This window comes from Clupea harengus, chromosome 4 (assembly GCF_900700415.2).
Source record: "Clupea harengus chromosome 4, Ch_v2.0.2, whole genome shotgun sequence".
Classification (NCBI taxonomy): Eukaryota; Metazoa; Chordata; class Actinopteri; order Clupeiformes; family Clupeidae; genus Clupea; species Clupea harengus.
The window spans coordinates 27,336,425-27,357,055 of NC_045155.1; the positions used below are offsets into that span (position 1 = coordinate 27,336,425).

Here is a 20,631-nt window from a genome sequence, read left to right on the forward strand (position 1 = left end):
GAAAAAAGTGGCCCGGGAGTTACTGTCAGACCGGCCCATTTAATACACAGCGCACTGCCCACTCAATACACGGCGCGTTGCCCACTCAATGCATCGCACGTATCGACCAGTCAGTGGCCTACTTGCAAAAATACCCATACACTTAAAATTATTTTGGATGATTACAAAGAAATTACATCATATATGTTTTTTTAAAAACATTTGGATCCACCAATGCGCCTGGATGGACACATGGAATAAAATGATACTGGCTATTGTAACACTCCAAGGTAGATATAGTTTGCTAGATGAATATGCTTAACTCTGGGCTAGTATCAGATGGTTATATGTATAACTACAGAGCCTTAAGGAATGAATGTCAGCAGAGAAAGACCACACAATAAAGAATCTGGAATCAGAGGGTAAAATTAGTACAAACTATATTGTAGAAATGAACAGAACAGAACATACGATGGGGTGTGAACATCAGTGGTATCAGTAGTGTTGCATGCTGGGTGTGTGATTGTGTGTCTGTGTAGGGGTGTTGAAGGTGTCTGCGAGCGAGTGACGCAAGTGTTGAGTAGGCTAGAGTGATTGACAACACCTGTTACGAAACCATCAACTTAACGAAATGGCAAACATAAACAAGCCAAGAGAAATGGTGACGGTGAAATGTGGTATATTTATTGACAACTCCAGAATTAAGGGAAGAACATGGTGGCGGCGAAAATAACGAATAACAAAAACAGAAAACAAACCCTCACACAGTCTGCGTAGAAATCAAAAGGGGATCTAAACTGCTCCCATTCAAACAAAAGGACATAGGAGTGTGGTGAGTCTTCCGGGAATCTTCCTTCTACTCTGAACTTAAACTAAGCTTAAAGCGTGCCAAAAACCCACCACCATACACCACCAGTTCTACAATAAACATAAAGTAAAAGATCAGCTTTAAACTAAGCCCAACCGGGTAGACCGCGTCCAAAACTAACGATCACAACAAACAATGACTAAAGCAGGGCGCCAGCGGAGCACCGTGCAGCAGGCCCAAAGCAGAGTCCGACCGGAAGCGGAGACGGGGTGTGGCTAGAATGAAAGGGTGAGAGCCAGCGAGCCAGAGAGAGCGATGGTATGTGAAATGGGCGTCTTTTATAGGCGAAGGCCAACCCACAAACGCAGCCCAATTAGACACCAGGTCACCTGTAGAGGGGGACAGAGAGAACAAGCGCACAGATGTGCACAATACGGCTCCCCACGTAACAACACCTAAAACAAAGTTAGACTGACGGAAGAGATTAGATGAGTAAAGAAGATAGAAACCATGAGTGTGAGTACAGCTAGCAAGGAGTGGTATAAATTTCAGTCAGTAAAATATTATAGTACATTTAACGTGTTCTGTGAAGCATAGAATATAGACGAGGCCGGCAATGTTAAAGGGAGGGCCGGTTGGTGATGGAGGTGGGCCGGTATTTGACCAGCCCAACCCTGTCGGCCTACCGGGGATTCCCCTGTTATGCCCAATGGTCAGTCCGCCCATGCTCAGTGATGTGTGATTACATGTTTACATGTTCTCTTCTGGGAGGATAGCTTGGTTTAACTTGGCTCCACTCTGTGCAGAATAACACTTGCTCTGTTAGTGGTGAAAATGCCCTTTAGACTGATCCCAGCTGTTAATTAGAGGAGTGGGAAGGTGGAGTCAGAAATGGATGGTAAACTGCTATTTAAAAGGCAAAGGCCATTTAGAATATAATCTGTCTCTCATACCTCTCCTGGTTCCTTGTTGCAACAATAGCCATAACTAGGAGATGTATCTATTAGTCAGAGAGAACAAAGATGGTTTGACAGGAAAGTCATAATAATTAGTTGGCAGTGCAGGATTCAGCTGTGAATTTTTTAGTTACACCTGAAATACATATGGGTCTTACATCAGCAACCAGTCACTGTATTGGTCATAGACCATGTTGCTTCCCCCTTGGCTCGTGGGGAAGCCACATGGTGAGAACACCAAACTTAATTTAGAACTATATTTATTAGTATAAGGGGGAGCCCAACAGCGCTGTCTAAGTGTCTAGGGAAGGGAATTAATGAAAACAAAAGCTATAGTAGGCAGGAGCTTACCTAGGGGAGGCCGGGCAACTGGGAGGTGTACTACAGGGCTCACACCAACCTTGTGAGAACAAGCACACACACGACGCGGCCAGAGTCACACAGCAACCACACAGTATTAGCGATCAGCTTTGAGCATGCACTGACGGGTCTCCACCACCAGGTGACTAGCCCCCCTCAAGGATAGCCCAATGCCTGCTTACACAAACAAAAAGGGACAAAGAAAATATGAAAGCCAGTGGACCCCAGCTATAGGGCAAATAATCAACACACACACAGACAGGAAGCTATGGGCACGTTAACAGTCTCCCCTGTCATGGGATACCTGTAGTGTAAACAAAATACACACATACAAACAAAATCCAGAAGCAAACACATGCTGGGCACAGCTATGCCCTTATACTAATGTAAATCAACAAGGACAAAAATAAAGAAAAGAAAGTAAGTAACAGACAAACAATTTAAGCAGGACAAACACAAGCCATTAAACTATGAGAAACCACCCCTCAGAGAGGAATAGGCAACTAAGGAACACGTTAAACTGGACAAGGACAAGCCATTAGGCTGCAAAATTATGAAACAAAACACCAAAATGGAACCTAAATAAACTTAGACTCTGCAGCAAACTTGCAGGCCTTTATAGCCACACCCAAGCAGTGCCCACTAATTAAGGAATTGTTGATTAGGTGGAGCTAAATGAGTCCCATGACGTGAGACACAACGATGGGCTCTACATTGTGTGGCATAAAAACTGTAGAGTACCCCCTTGTCTCTATATCATACTAAGGCATCCTATTGTCTACTCTTCACTCTTACACTTTATGTACAGTATATTGCTTGTTTCTTTTTATATTATCTGTATGTAATATGTACATAATCTGTATATCGTATAGTGTCTGTATATTGTTTTAAGGGCCACCAATGACCTGAGCCCAATGTTTTGTAGGTGTCAACATACCTGGCCAATGAAGCTTATTTTGATGGCCGTTCCATATGACACGTTCTAACTTGTACCAATCTGATCCTTATGCATTTGTAGGAGTTGGTATTACAGTTATGTAAAGAGCCCTGAAAATAGAAAAGCACCAATTAAACTAGAAATAAGAAAATGAAGAGGGCAATGAAATAAATTGTCTCTTCATTAGTTTGACAGATGCATCGGTGAAACTGTAGGACATGAGTCTGTTGCACATCTTTGTGAATGCCATCTTTACGTTAGGTGGAGTCAAATTGATGAGGAAATCATGGTGAAGTTGGTGATTATAGTTTTGATCATCCAGCAGACCATGTCTGGGGTCTCTCCTGCCTGTGGTCGAGCTGAATATCTTACAGGCCAGGAATGCTGCCCTATGTGTGGTCCTGGTAAGTAGCAGTAGTAACTGTGTCATAGTTCATGACATGCTCTTTCGTTAGAGCTTTCTTCATGTTACCTCAATTATATAAACCCATGTCTGATTAACGTATTAACTACTTATTTACTCATTAAAGGTCATTATGTACGGAGACACTGCACTGAGTCCAAAAGTACAACATGTGTTCCATGTCCGTCATCTACCTACACTGATGCACCCAATGGACTGCAGTCCTGTAAATCCTGCACAGTTTGTGACTCGAGTAAGTCAAATATCTAAGCAGCTTTGTTTTGCCTTCCTCATTAGTTTAGTTTTCTGTGCATTCTATGTATATTGTTTGTCAGTTCTTTTCACTGTTGATTGCAATTTAAATGTTTTTCAATCAACTTTATAATCACTGTATATCCTAATATAGGTGAAGGTCTAAGAGTGAAGAGGGCGTGCAGCTCCACTTCAGACACACTCTGTGAGCCTCTGGAAGGTCACTACTGTACTGACCCAATCAAAGATGGCTGCCGAGGAGCTGTGGAACACACAAAGTGCTCATCAGGGCAGTACGTCAACCAGACAGGTTAGACAATCCTCTGTAATTACCGTACAGAGACAGAATGACAAAGTTAGAAGAGGAGGTGAATACACACGCACGCACGCACGCACGCACGTACACACGCACGCCCGTGGCACGGTGGCTCAGGTGCTTGCACTGCCGCCTCACAGCAAGAAGGTCCTGGGTTTGAATCCCGCATGGGGCTGTTGGTCCTGGGGTGTAGGTTCTCCCCAGCCCTCCAGTGCTCATGTGGGATATCTCCCGGGCCTTTCTGTGTGGAGTTTCCATGTTCTCCCCGTGTTCACTAGGGATTTCCTCCACTAAGAACCCCAACAGAAAAACATGCAGAAGAACTAAACTGTCTGTCCCTGACCAAGACGGATCACTTGACTTGTTCCCCGGGCGCTTAAAGGCTACCCACTGTTCCTGGGGGTCCTGGAGGAAGGACAGTCCAGGATGGGAGAAATGCAGAGATTAAATTCACAGCGACCTCAGGCCTGCGTTTGCGTGTGTGTGTCCTGTGTCGCCACTATATATGCACGTGTGTGTTGCAGTGTGTCGTTTGTGCGAATAAAATCTGACAATTATTATATCATATAAATTATTAAAGAAGAAAGGTAACACGTTGCAGTAATATGTTAGCCACTGAAAAAAATATTATTTCTCAATCATTATTCTTCACTATTTTCTATTATTTCTATTCAGATTCATTTTTGTCTTAAAATTAAGTTAGGTACAACTGGAAAGGTTTCTGGTCAAGTCTGTGTCCTCCATGTCAAACTTTGTGTTCCTGCTGACAGGGGTAGTGGAATTTGTTTTCCTAAAGTTCCAGACACCTGCAAGATCAGAGACTGTTATGCTGTTATTTTCTGCCTTCTCTGTGAGCAGACAATATGGCGGTTTCTATATCAGAATAGTCGTCTCATACATATTCATGTAGGGTTGGGACTATTGATTAACATCCCCTTCTGTCCACCTGGTAGGATACTTAAACTCAGTCTGTTTCAACCCTTGTCTGATTAGAGATTTGGGGGAATCTTCATGTGAAACATTCTCTCCCTTGATGCGCATCATTGTAAATAATAAAAGGTTGTTCCTGATTGAACACCATTCTCTGACGGAGTCTCCATTCATCGGTGGTATTAAAAATGACCATCACCATCAACATGTGTCCATAGTGGATGATGTGTGTTTTCCTTTAATTTTGTCTGTCCATGCAGGTACAGCATCCACAAATACTGTGTGTGGTGACTGTGTAGGCGACTCATACTCAGATGGATCATTCACATCCTGCAGACCACACACACGGTACGTTCATTCACTTGGAATGTTCCAAGTTCAGCAAGGATTATACACTAAGTTATTTACTCGTGTATCTTAAATGGAACTATTTATGTGATTTCTGTAGGTGTGAGTTGATTGGGCTTGTTGTCCTAAGAGAAGGATCATCTTCTTATGACACTGATTGTGGTCAAAGACAAAGACAAAACACTGTTGCCATTGTAGCTGGTGTTGCAGTCCTAGCTGCTACATGTGGGGCTGTTGTATTTATATATCATAGAAGGAAGAGAGAAAATAAAAGCTTAACAAGGTATGCATGTTCATGTTTTTTATTATTAAATGATTGCTATTATTAAGGCATACTGTTATGATATCAATTGTTGGGAATATTGATAAAAACACAAGCATATGAATGTATTGTTTTTTTTATTTATACACATACACACTCACATCTTTTTTTATTTTTTGCATATTAAATGCAAACTAACATTTCTGTTACGCTGTCTATTTTTTTTTGACAATGTGAACTATGTGGTAGAAGGGTGTGATGAGACTGGTCTGAATGGCTCATGGCCATATTAATAATGGTGACGGTGAGTAGCCTACTTTTTTACCACTTAGTTTCTGACTGAATTTGAATTTGATTTGATTGTAGGAGAATAGTGTGTTACTGAAAGCATGAGATTATGGCTGTTCCTGTGGTTCCTATGAGTGATATACTGCAGGTAACATCCTGAGGATCAGCCAGAATCTCATTCTTCTGCTAAAACAGTATTCTCCTACAAGACAGAAAAATCAAATTGAAAGATAGACTATTTGTAAGGTCTGTGTTCTGTCCGTGTCTAATTTCTGTGTTTGTCTCCCTTGTGTGGTCGCATGTTTGTTCCCGTGTCTAGTCCTCGTGCTTCCTTGTTCCCGCCATGTGCTTTCCCTGTGTTTGTTTGTCTGTGCCATGTGCCCTCTTGTTGTTGTCCGTGTCTCCACCCCTCACCTGTTCCCAATCTCCCGGGTTGTGTGTGTCATTGGGTTCACCTGTGTCCTGTTAATTCCCCTTGTTTAGTCCACCTGTGTCCTTGTCTGCCCCGCCTTGATTGTTCTCACCTGTCCCTCGTTATCTGTTGCCTGTGTGTATATATAGTCCTTGTTTTCTTGTTCCTCGTTGTGTCGTCGTAAAAGTATGTTTCATGGTATGTTCCTTGTCTTTCCACTGCTCCTCGTGTTCCTAGCGTTTAGCGCTTTCGCCTTGTTCAAGTGATTACTCGTGCTTCTGACCTCTGCCTGCCCTACAACTCTTCTCCTGCCTATTCCCTGTTTGGATTTGTTTGCCTACTTTTGGACTGCTTACCTGTGTACCGAACCCTGCTAGTAAACGTTTATTCTTCTGAATCTACCCCTGTGCTGAGTCGTGCAATTGAGTCCTTCACAACACCCACCATTCGTAACACTATTACAATTGTAATTGTGTTTGTCTTGAGGAATTTAATCTAAGACAATAAAGGCATTAAATGTGAAATAGATATACAAACACCTTTTCATGTACGCCACAATAGTTGTGTTTTCTTTAGGAACATGGCAACAATAATCCCCTTTTCCCTCTTAACCCATATACTCAAACTGTTTTTTAATCTTCTTTTATTTAATAGTTCGAGCCATCATGAGATTAATGTTTTGTAAAAGGCCTGCAAGATTACAGAATGAATTCAGTGTTCCCCAGACCACAAATTCTGTCTGTCTTACATGGAGTATAAATTAATAGTTGGTGGACAAGTTCAAAGAGTAATACATGATCTCATCCAGTTTGTTTCTTTCCAGGTGCTTATAGAACAGACTGAACCAGACAGGACTGCCAAATGACCTGTTCTCCTTCTGGACCAACTGACCACAGTGCCACCTCTCTATTACTGCTGTGCTACACCACCTCACTACTGCAGAGACTGCTGCCCTGAGATGCCAGAGTGGGGACCTGCATACCATGATAAGAACACCACTTGCTGGATGAGGATGTTATAACTCGATCATGTCTTATCAAAACACATATTGTTTGTGGTATTTCAGCACCTGACTTTCCTCATGAAGAAGATTATGCTCTTTCTGAAGGAGCCACACTGGACTACTGGAGGATGGGGAGGCCAGGACACACAAGACTTTGCCGTCCCAAGTCCATGTTCCTGAGTTTTGGGAAGAAAAGCAAGGAAGAATCAGACCTTTTGGTGGTCCAGGAAAATCAGTCCCTGCTGTCTTTTTTTAAAGGCTGCAATTCAGTTTCGGTTTTACGAAAGGATGTTATTTGAACTGTTACACAAGACTTTTCAGTAAAGCAAGTGTTATGTATGGACATGTACAAAGAAGGAAGAAGGAAATGGACAAAAACACAAACAAACAGCGGAATGAATGGAGAGAAACCCTGATCATTTATCAATCTATTTTCCTCAAGGCCACACTGTGAACATCAGTAATTATTATCACGCTCTATCTGGGGACCCGTTCCTTACATCTTTACTCTGAAAGTATCTGCAGCACTTCAGCACTTTGTATTTTTAGCACTTTATTGTTGAACAATTAGCTCTTGACAGATGAGAATTCATCAAATAAACGACTAAACAAACTGGATGTTTAAGGGGAAGATGGTAAAAGGATCTTGAGTATTCTGTAGCCAGAGACTCCTGCACTCCATGTGTGTAGCCATCATCCTCTGAGCAGCCAGGTATGTTCATACCCTCTGAATGATTGAATGTTTCCTGTGAGGAAATGGACCAGCGAGTCAAAACTGGAGCTACAGGCCTGCTTTGACTGCACTGACTGGAGTGTTTTTGAGGCTGCATCTACATCCCTAGATGAACTCACTGACACTGTGACATCCTACATCAGTTTTTGTGAAAGCATGTGTGTACCCACCAAAACGTTCTGCACCTTTAACAACAATAAACCGTGGTTCACGGCAAAGCTCAGGCAGCTTCGTCAAGCCAAGGAGGAGGCCTACAGGAGTGGGGACAGGATACTATACAACAAGGCCAGAAAAGAGTAGCAAAGAGAAGCTACACTTAAAAGCTGAAAAACAGGTAGTCAGCTAACGACCCTGCGTCAGTGTGGAGAGGCCTGCAGGACATCACCAACTATAGGAAAACCTCCCCCCACACCATGGAGAACCCTCAACTGGCTTAAGATCTGAATGTGTTTTACTGCAGGTTTGATCACCCCACATTCCCTCCCCCAACCCGCTCCAACTCACACAATCATCTGCACCCCCCGTTATAACCTCCCTGCGCTGATCAGCTGGCCCCCATCTTCACACGGATCTTCAACTGATCTCTGGAGCTGAGTGAAGTCCCCTCTTGCTTCAAACGCTCCACCATCATCCCAGTCCTTAAGAAACACTCCATCACTGGACTGAATGACTACAGGCCCGTCGCCCTAACGTCTGTGGTCATGAAATCCTTTGAAAGACTGGTGTTGACCCATCTGAAGGACTTTACAGGCAGGGGGCTGGACCCTCTGCAGTTTGCTTACCGGGCAAACAGGTCCGTGGATGATGCAGTCAACATGGGGCTGCACTACATCCTGCAACACCTCGACTCCCCAGGGACTTATGCAAGGATGCTGTTTGTAGACTTCAGGTCGGCGTTTAACAGCATCATCCCAGAAATCCTCCTCACCAAACTCACCCAGCTCACTGTGCCCGCCTCCACCTGTCAGTGGATCACCAACTTCCTGATAGACAGGAAGCAGCAGGTGAAGCTGGGTGAAATAACATCCAGCACCCGGTCAGTCAGCACTGGTGCACCTCAGGGATGCGTGCTCTCCCCACTGCTCTTCTCCCTCTACACTAACGACTGCACCTCAGGTGACCCATCTGTTAAACTCCTTAAATTTGCAGACGACACATCAGTCATCGGCCTCATCCGTGTTGATGATGAGTCTGCATAAAGGCAGGAAGTTGAGCAGCTGGCCCTGTGGTGCAGTCGTAACAATCTGGAGCTTAACACTTAAAACCGTAGAGATAACAGTGGACTTCAGGAGGAGCCCCCCTTCACTGCCCCCCCTCACCATACTCAACAGCACTTGTGTTTCTCTGTGGAATCCTTTAGGCTTCTGGGATCCACAATCTCCCGGAACCTGAAGTGGGAATCCAAATCAACACAATCATCAAGAAGGCCCAGCAGAGGATGTACTTCCTGCACCAGCTCTACACTGCAGTCATAGAGTGTATTCTCTGCACTTCCATAACTGTCTGGTTTGGCCACCCAACTGGATAGGATTAAGATCATCGGTGCGGACCGGCCCACCATCCAAGACCTGTACACCTCCAGAGTCAGGAAACGGGCAGGGAAAATCACTGCAGACCTCTCAGACCCTGGACACCTATTTCAACTTCTCCCCTCTGGTAGGCGCTATAGAACACTGTTCGTCAAAACAGTGATTTATATCTCAAATACGAAATGTGCAATACATTCCACCCTTTACTGTATAACTATACAGGCTGTATATACTGTACTTCTTACGTCATTCTCTTACCATTTAATATTTATCCAAGCACTTCTTGCACTCTCCACTCTTTGCACTACTAGAGCCACTTTACCTGGAGTCAAATTCCTTGTTTGCAAACTTACTTGGCCAATAAACGTGATTCTGATTCTGATTCATAGGTTTTCTCTTATATATTTGTATCTGGTATGTTGGCGCCTCCTGCTGGGCGAATGAAAACCCTTAATCAACCCGAGTCAACCCCGTCTTACAGTCATGTTGAAATGTCAATGATTTCAGACATTTAAAAAAACTAGCTACACATTGTTTTTGATGTAGGCTTACCTGTGATATCACATTGTTTTGCTTCTATTTCCTGGTCCTTGGAGGTGAGAGTTCCACATATTGAAAAAAAGGAAGACTTTGTCTGTCAAATTATTTTATTCTCTTTTATTTAAAACTACAGACTTAGGAGCAAACATTTCATCTTGCTGCCATCATCAGTGTTCATATTTCCTGGTCCTTCAAATGTAAACATACATAAACACACCTGAATCAACGAAGATGCACACAAAGCACAAGAATACTGAGAATACCTACCTGATTGTAGACTATGTTGGCATTTATACCATTCAGTCAGGTAGAATACATGAGGGGAGGGAAGACCACACCCTATAGGTGATGGCAAGAAGGGGAGACAGTGAGGTGGAGGGGTTCACCTATGGGGAGAGGGGGTGATAACAGGGGCCAAAGGGTGATAGCAGGAAGGAGGCTATCTGGGGGGGGGGTTCAGATGCTAATTGTTCAGGCCTCAATGAGACAGACAGAGTACACATCCAGGGGTATGAGTTACAGATACAAATTATACAAAATAACAGTAAAATAGCTATTTTCGGTTCTATCAGTTCCTTCAGAATGACAACTTTATTGGTCAAGAAGGAATTCAATTTTTGGACAGTAAAAGTACATTTATGAAGTTGCAGGTTTCAAGGAGGGGCTTACAGTACAGGCCTACTGCCTCACACATGATGACCAAAGGAGAGGAGTAGCAACTAACCCACCGGAGTCTTTGGTGGATCTAAATGGACTATATATGGTCATGGTGTTCTTCTCTTTTGAAATGAAAATGCCACCTGCCTGACGCCACATCTTCAGTATTGTTCTTTTAGTCATCCAATCACCAAAAGCTCCCATGGATATTTAATGACTAATGACTTCATTCATTCCTCATCCCAGTAAATCATCTGTGGTCATTCAGTACTCTAGTCTTTATCTTCCATTCTGGGAATTAAATCTGTATTTAAAACATTGGTATGATGGTAAAGCAGCTGGGATATGATGACGTGAGAGAGAGCGGGAGTGACGAACGTAACGTTTTTAACAACCTGCAAGTTCATGTGAGTTCTTTAGGGTTATTAACTTAACTACACTGGTAGGGATGACAATGAAAACCAATGTCATATTGTTTGGCTGAAGTAAATGGTTGAAATACAAGAACACGATAAAGTATCAAAGGTACAGGCCACGATTCAAATCCCATACACTTTTTGTCAAATTCAGGGAAATCCTCCTCACAGCAGTGTTTGTGCTAAAAAACAACACATTTTCATACACAGTCCTGGCTCTGTAAATGGGAAACAAATATTGGTTCACACCAAACTTACACAAACAAATGTATACAACCTCTCGCAAAACTGAATCGCACCCTGTATCTTTAACATGCTTTCAGTCAGACACAAATGTAGCCAAATGCAGAGAAAATACTAAAACTGAAGCTATAACTTGCATGTACTAAAGGAAATACTAGTTATTTTTTTTAATTTAAAACAAATATAAAGTAAAACATTAGAAAGTTTAAAAAAATATTGAATGCATGCACAGAGAGAGAGGGGAAGGATTATCACATCCAACTTGATACACTAAAAGCTAGCAATTGCTAATACCAGTTACATTATATTGATATAAGTTAGTAGTTCTCATCTCTCACTAACTCACTTACTCACTCCCAGGGTAATAAAAGTAAACTGTACAACTAAATAAAAGTCCAATTCTAGTCTTCACTTATCGATCACTCATCAGTGATAGATGACACCAAACTGATTGTGTATTGATGGCCATTCTCAAGGCAAACTCAATGCAGACAGATAGGGCTGGCATTAGCAGTGCTGCAGCAGGAACGTCGGTGGTGTGACACACACACGCAGCCTCCAGGCACAAGCAACGCAGGCAGTGTGCATTGGGCCTTAGTACTGCAAGAAAAGGTTCACTGCCATATACTCAGTCAGCATAAATGGCTATGCTTAAAGCTTGTGTCCATGTGTCCAGCAGTCCATCTTTGTGTTGCGCAGGAACGTAGAAAAAACTGGAGGAATTATCATGTTTTTGGTGGTTGTTACTTCTGGTGTGTGAATAAGAAGAACAACTTCCTTTCTCAGACTTTGAGGGTCTTCGCTCCCTTCTCTGGAACACAGAGATATCAATAATTTAAAACACAACACAAGATATTGCTGACTATAAATGAAATTTTTAATTATTTGGTATTTTCTTAAGGATAGTTAGATCCTCCATCATATCCTGAGTCAAAGAAATACATTGATTCTGGTATTGGTAGGGGGAAAACAAACAGGTTTAGCATTGATCCAGCTTGTTAAATAACACTGAGGTTATTGATGTTATTGCTTTAAATCTGTTTCTCCATTATATCCCACTCGTGTCTGTGACACAAACATGGTCTAGATTAGATAAAGCTGTAGATCCATGAAGGATCTGGCCACTAGGGTGCAGTATAACATGAAATGGGTCTCCAAACACTGTGTTCTGCTGTGGGGAGCAGTGGGAGGGGCACACACACACAGAAGGAGATCATACTGACAGTATTTACTAATTCATATGACCACTGACATCTCAATGAGACAAGTAGACCATCAATGGCTCATTAAAAGCAAAGTTAACAGCCAGCCACAAAATGGCAAACAAAATAAAGCTACATAGCTTCAATATTCTTGGTTATTCACAAGGCAATTAACTGTCAAAACATGCACCCCTTCTTGTTGTAGTCTCTAGATCCTTCAAAGATTCCAACGTCTCCATCCTGACCACATCTGGTGCCCTGCCAAGTGCCTTCTGCCTGCACCCACAAAACCTTCATTGCCATCAAACCTCAGTGGGCACCACATGCCTAATAGGCAAGATGGACATTTGTGCAGCTACCATAACACTTCCACCAACATGGTTTGCAGATGGTTAGAACTTAGCTAGTTACGTAAATCTACACAACGTTATCGTGCCTTGTTAGCAAACCATCATATTAACATATGATATTCAGCTCACCACTAGACGCCACTAAAAACACACACTGCACCTTTGATGATTTGTTCCTCTCAAGTAATGCCTCTACTGATGTTACATTAGAAAGGGGGGAATAATTATCTGTAATTCTCTTCCTCCTCAGGTAAGGAATCTGACCAAGAGTGAAGATCTAATTAGAATATAAAAGTGTGTCAGACACAGACACAGATGTCAAATGCATCTTGAGGTTATGTACATTGGCATCTGATCAACTTCCACTTTCAGGTATTTTTGTAGCAGGTATACATAACAAGGTGGATGTATCGTCTAGTGGACACGATATTGTCTGATGTCTAATAACTAATAATAGCAGCTAAACCTCCAGTCACAGAACTGCAAAGGAGCTCCAGCCCAACATGATGTATTGTACTTAGGGTTACATGGAGGTAACATAATACATACATTAATTTAATAAAGAGCTTCAAGACTACTGAACAGTCTGAAATATCAATTTCAGGACAAATTCAATATAAACTGATCATAAGCTGTGACATTTGATAAGTCACTGAAAGAGACAAACACAAAAAAATGAACTTGCCTTTTTTCTGGAATCTTCTACAACAGACCAAGGCGCATAGAATTAAGAACATAACAACACTCAATAAGAGCATGTGTCTCTGCCTGGGTAAGTCTGTGCATTTAACATCAGCTGTAGCACTTCCTTCTTCCGCTTTCTTTCCTATGGCATCACAACTGAAAAAAAAAAAAAAAACACAAAGAAGACTTTTAAATGTAAGGCGAAATGTAGAGTGGGCAGGTCCCACAACAGTAACTATTCTGACAGCCAAATGAAAGTTCAATTATGTGAGGAATTTATGGATTTGACGAATATGCAATGAGCTGAAGCAATTTAGCAAAGCTTTGGCTTTTGTTGTGCTGTGGCCCGTGACCTCCTAAATGTAAAGATCGGTGTGAAAGACACTCTAATATGCTCGTGTCAAAATGACCTACTCAGTCCAGGCAATGCAGTCCACTCCATCTGTAGAGTACTGACCCTTAGGACAGTCTTCACACTCTGTGTCTGAGCTCTTAGAACCTGTGGATTAAAATAAAAACAGGAGATAAGTTAGCCAGTGATGTTCCACTACAATGTCAACCTCAACTGGTTGCAGCATTGCTGTACCTCATCTGGTAGAACAAGGCTCTAATACCACCACACACATTGATGAAGTTGTGTCTGCACTGTACAAGCTGCTTTGATAAAAGGGTCTGCTAAATGAATACATGTAAATGTAACTGTTTATTCTGCTTCATTTGTTGACTGATTGAATCAATGATTCCAAAAGCTTGAGCCATGAAGGTACTGCAAGTACGGCATGTGGGCCGCGAAAGATTATTCACAATTAATAAATAAAATAAAATAAAATATACAGTGTGTAGGATTTAGAGGAATCCATAGCAGATAGCAGAAAGTGACTATAGTATTCATAGTTATGTTTCCATTGGTGTATAAACTCCTGTAACTATGAATTGTGTTTACTTAAGCTTAGTCTGAGCCCTTCATATCTACACAGGAGCAGGACATCTTCTTCAGCTTAGTCTGAGCCCTTCATATCTACACAGGAGCAGGACATCTTCTTCAGCTTAGTCTGAGCCCTTCATATCTACTCAGGAGCAGCTCATCTTCCACAGAGGCCGCCATGTTGCACCGCCATGTTTCTACAGAAGCCCAGAAGGGACAGCACTGGCTCAAGGACCTTTTAATAAACAGAACTCTACTGTGAGAAATCCTTCTCCGAAATGTAGACATGTGCTAGTGACACATAAAAACCCAAGTGATTATTAGCACGGTCAGAAGTGTTCTGTTTATGAAATAAAAATATATAGTGAAATACTTAATCTTAGTCTTGTGTGTTTGTTACGTCCCTGAGCATATTTTCTATGTGGCCTGTGTATATCTGCCTTACTGTCATTTCTCTCTGTGTTTTGCAGACAGCCCAGCTGTGCGTGACCGGAGCCGGACCCTTAAAAGGCGCTTGGTGATGTCGACCTTCCACTCGCTCTTGGGAATCGCATTTGGTTTTTACTGACAGCACCGCTGCCATGTTACGAGCCTCGGTGCCTCGCTTAGTCCGCCTCCGACGTTCCACTACTCTCGGGGGGATTGTCCGAGGGTGAGGCCTGGGGCTCGATGAGGCCTATTTTTGGAGGCCTGTTTGTTTCTTTGACCTTTGAGATTTAGTTTCTTCTATTTTCCATTTTTCAATATATTTTTGACTTAGTTTTAATATAATAATTTCTTGATTCTTTTTTTCAAACTTTATTCGACGTTGTCTGCCCATTTTTCCTACTCCTTTGTCATTTGTTTTTGTTTATGTTGCCTGACCCTAGCAGGGAACGTAACAGTGGTGATCAGAGTTGTGATTAAAGGTCTGGGTGAGCCACAGAAGATTTATAGATTTCAAAATGGGCTGCAGCATTCTTGAATTTGGGAATGGCTGGATTAATATCCTAAATGCTGTCCCTCAAAAGGCCAAAGAAGAACCCACTACATTTTGGAGCAGATCCTAATCAAGGGGGCAAATCTAATTATTTTTCATTTTTGTTAACATAGTGAAAGGCAGAATTTGGTGGTGATGGAGATCTGTGTCTCTGAGAGCCCTTCTAGTTAGCACTGCACTGCCATAGTCCCACCTTCACATAGAGCTTTGTTTATGAAATAAAAAAAGATACAGGGAAATATTTAATCATAGTCTTGTGTGGTGATCAGAGTTGTAATTAAAGGTTTGGGTGATCCGCAGAAGATGTATAGATTTAAAAATGGGTTGCAGCATTCTTTAATTTGGGAATGGCTGGAATCAATTATTATTCTACAATGTTGTCCCTCTAAAGGTAAAGCCCTGATAAATCCCATATTCAAATTGCCAAAAGTAGACTTACCAGGTGTTCTAACTTTCTGCCCAGCTGTACAGACTGTATGTTTTCTGGTGAAAGCGCACTCATTTGGTGATGCCAAACTTAAACAGTAATGTCCATCAAGAACATCGCAAATGCCATCATCTGTTATAGTGCATTCATGTGATGAATACAGTCCTTGACCTTAAAAAAAAAAAAAAACAACAACTGATTAATGTTAAAGACATAACCAAGACCATTATTAAGAAAGAAGTGAATCCAAACCTGAATCACATCTTTTGCATTGATGACATTTAAAATGGCCATTTGGTTCATCCACGTATGTCCCTTTCAAACATGGAATACATGACGTGCTGGAGTCCTGTGTGCAGTCTTCGCTAACCATTTGACCTAGAACATAAAAACATTGACAATGATGCTAAGAATACATTAAGCATATGCTACATAAGCAATCTTATATTATTTGAACTTACATACTTTTTATACGAGTTGTCCTTACAGTTGTAGTAATAATCTCTACTAGCACATATCGTTCACTTGGCCTTTCTGTTAAGAAGACATTAAAGATACAGTCCACGATTCTAGCAAAAGGTTGTGGATATTTGAGCTCAACAGCCAGCCAAATGACACCCCTTCCCTCTGTACGCCTGAAGCATGATTGGCTGGAATTGTTTATGGTTCTGTCCTAGCCACTAGGTTTGCTTCCCATTTACAGAGCCAGGACTGTGTACGAATACAAGAGGTGAAGTTGAACGGACAGTTTGAGGACTGTGAGGAGCAATTGGCTGAATTGGACAAAAGGTGTTCTGGATTAAAATCACAGACTGCACCATTAAGGTTACTCTAATGTTGCCCATCCACTACTGTCAATGTAGGCCTACTGTTTCCATGCACGGTAATTGGCAGGCAGGAAAAACGTATAACGCCAAAACATCCGGAAATGGCACGGATTCGCTCCTAGCATAGTGCCCGAGTGCACTATACAAGCCTACTTACCTTCCATCACACACCAAGTAGTTTACACTGAGTGTGGTGTACTATTTATCGGAAATGGACCACTTTGGATTGAGTTGACAAAACACACGAGTATGCCATACCTCTTCCGCAGATCGGACATCACTCCCCTGAACCACTCAGATATTCGCCTTGCAGACAACATTTCGTGGGCTGCAATATGACGAACAATGCGAATGAATTAGAAGCAGTGGCGGTTCTAGACCATTTTTACTAGGGGGGCCAAGGAGGGGCCAGTGTTTAACCAGAGGGGCACATAAAAATTAGATTTAATAAATAATATTAAATAAGATTTTTGTAACCAATAGTAGCTAGGTAGTCATATATAATAATAATAATATTATAATAGTATTGTTTTCTGTTTATAGTTTCTTCAAATTTAGACTTTTTAAATGTAGTATTTCCTAATTCTAATGGTTGGTTAGCTGGCTAACAGTCATGACAGACAACAAACATGTCATACAAAATTGCTCCCCCAGAAATGTCGGGCTAAAATCGCCACTGCTATTCATACTAAAATCTAAGCGTGTGCTATTATGTGATGTCTCCTTTAGGATTTGTTTTTGGCGTTGATACAATCGTGAATAATTACTGTGTCTTATCAAATCTAAACTCTCCTGAGCGAGCTGTACCTGATGGCACATCTAAATGAGACAGAAGGACAGCGATATTTGGAAAAGGCATTGTATTATTGGCTGCGATCCATAATGTATTAACTTCAACTTTATTTTGTCCCTTAAAGTCTGCAAAGCGTCTGCCCCAACTTTCTTTTCCCGACATTTACATTTATCTTGTAGCTACATAACATAATCCATCCCCATACACCGGAGATTTCAAGAGTACAAATGCCTATCAATATGCAGTTGCAGGATGGGTGAACGACACCAAAATATGTTATCTGGAGACAAAAAAATATGTATGTGATCACAGGTCATGTAAGTAACTAAAACAGCAATTATCAACCGTGTTATTTTAGTGGTGGTTAAGAGTGCCAATATGGGCTGACGAGTTGTTAGCTAAAGCGTTTAGTAAAGGGCAAAACAGCTCGCTAGCTATTAGCATTCTAGGTTGCTCAGGATAGTTTAGCTTTAATAAGACACAGTAATTATTCACGATTGTATCAACGTGCTACATTTCACTTAACATGTCAGTCATTCCCTAAATCTTTTGGAATATAACGAAATTGTATATCTGGGTTTCTTTGGCGACAGTTGTCGCATCCAACAGCAAAACATATCCCGGGCATTTGAACTTTCTGTGGGTTGTGACTGACGCACAGCTAGACTACTGTGTCCGTGTTGGACACAAATATGGCGGCGCTTAGACACAGTGACGTCACATGGTATCCATGAATAGTAGTTGCTGAGTTCTCATTCGACGACGAGCACCACACCTGGTAAACTACAGTGTTTAGGTGCGCCGCTTTAATTTACCCGTGTAGAACGTTGCGTCGCATTAGTTCTGCTTTTGGCGCTCGGGTGTAAAATCATAATAAATTCATAATTTTTTTATTTGGTCGGCACGGGGTGGCCACAGGGGTGGCCAGGGATATGTCTACGGGGGCACGGGCCACCCCAGGCCTCCGTGTAGAACCGCCACTGATTAGAAGGATGTGTCAGATGTGTCATTCCTAAAGCAACTAAGGTTAACAATATCTACTAGTATAAGGCGCTGCACTGCATTTCATTGAAGGTCATCATTACTCTGTAACGTATCTATGAACGTATGGAATTGCGCTAAACTGACATTGTTAGTTGTCATGTTACATATTTTAACCACCGGTATTGTTGTTAGTTGGCTTGTTTACCATAGCGTAAATTAACCAATGTCTCCAATCAGGCAATAATTAAACGTGGGTTTGAATGCGAGCTTACAAAAGAGAAACTTCGAAATGATGTCCATATCACCACATTTTCCCCTCAAGAAGTTGAGAGAATAAAGTTGTTTCGCGGAGTTCCTATCGTCAGTGATGGTATCCTTGAAAGCGTCAAACATCTGTTCTCGCGTCAAAAACATTTAAAGCACTTCCCTTCCGTATCAAGGAAAGCACACGTGACGTTCAAAGACTCGTTTAGCCACTGCTTCAAGAAAAGATTCAATTTTGCCAAATCGTTTGGACTATTTCTCTCAAATGCATGGGTTGTTGTCAATGTTTGACGTAGCTGGATAATCTGAGTTGCGATTTGGTGATAATAATACATTGATTGAGAGCCAGCAAAGTAGAGAACTCGGATTTGATTAGCTATTTATAGGCTATGATTTCCATGAAGAAACTTAAAAACCTGTGTCATATGTGAGTATTATGTGGGTGTTGAGTGACTGTATGTTTGTTATGATGTTGCTTATTGTGTTCTGCAGTGGCCGTTTCTTTTAATTAGGACCGCTCACTTTCAGAACTCTGCTGGGCAACGCCCCCTTGACTGGTGCGCCTCGCAAACATCTGATTGCATGGTACAGGTGCGGATAATTATGTCTGATTGAGCCCCTTTTTAACATGAACACTGAATAGTCTGTGAAGGCTGGACGTAAAGCAGGATTACTAGAGAGGACGGAGGAACCAAGTCTGGGACAGAGCTTTTTGTAGTTGTTGGCGTTGCTGGATTACCGGACGTCTGTTAAACAAGATCCGAAGTTGATTGTTTCCCTACTGCTTTGGAGTGGAGGCCGGTGAGATCCCCGTCGTCTGCGTTCGTGGGTTGCCAGGAAAGAGCTGACCGGAGTCGTCCGTTTGACTGAGAGAAGCCTGATTAAATATTGACTGAGAGCGAGATTCGTCTGCTCTCGGTTCAATGGTGAGTGTGCCTTGTCCGCTAATAAACTGAAGAATTGCGTATTAGCACCATACAGAGTAGAGTTTCACGGACTATCACAAGTAGCTATTTTCTTTGGGTGGATTTACTTTTGGTTGATATTATTACCTTTTCGTGTGTTGGCTATTTATTTTCTGTTTGCTGTGAGTGTGTATTGTTACTTGTGGAGATACTGGCGATTTCTCTCTCTCTGCGTGCGAGTGTGCGTGATTGACAGACCAACGTGAGCAGCTGTGGTGCGGTGGTGGATGCTGACGGACTTTGCTTGCGGACTTTTGGATACGGCGGACTCTTGGACATTGTAGACTGTGGTTCCTTCGGCAGTGGCCTACGGCCTGATTCATATGGACTTGTGTTGTATTTATATTTTAGTGCCTGTAATAAATTGTATATTTTTGTATCAGAAACGAAGTCTGGATGAATCTGTAGTGCTGCTCCCACCAAACAAAGAACATAAACACTAAACTTTAAACTAGAGGCCCATCTCTATAAACTGGGTGGCGTAGTCGGTCTACACTGCCGTCCTCCCGTCACACCTGCCACTCACCCCCAATTTTTTGAGTTGTATTATAAGGCCTTCATTCCAAAAGCATTTGATACACCTTGAGGGGTGTATATAAGGGGTATAATAAATGTACTCAGTCATCATAATGTAGGCCTACATGAATGCCAGTAGCCTCGCATTCAGCATTTATTAGAATCTCTCACACACAGTAGGCCTACACAAATACATGCATAAAATGGGTTTATGATCTGTCCATTTACCAAATACATTATATTCAAATTCAACGATCAGAGGTCATAAGCACCCCAAAATGAAGTTCAACACAGTAGCCTAGTCATCCTAGGCCAGGGGTTCTCAAACTTTTGCAAGCTGGGC

The 20,631-nt window shown here is 42.0% G+C and overlaps 1 long non-coding RNA gene and 1 pseudogene across 1 annotated transcript; one reads left to right on the top strand and one right to left on the bottom strand.

Moving 5' to 3' along the window:
• The first annotated feature begins 3,048 nt into the window (after positions 1-3,048).
• Positions 3,049-8,297, top strand: LOC105902936. The gene is made up of 7 exons (XR_004163611.2): positions 3,049-3,444; positions 3,571-3,696; positions 3,850-4,005; positions 5,202-5,289; positions 5,390-5,572; positions 5,801-5,855; positions 7,075-8,297. It is a non-coding gene; the product is annotated as an uncharacterized LOC105902936 (long non-coding RNA).
• Positions 8,298-13,083: 4,786 nt separating this feature from the next.
• LOC105902935 lies at positions 13,084-20,051 on the bottom strand (annotated as a pseudogene).
• Between the last annotated feature and the right edge of the window lie 580 nt (positions 20,052-20,631).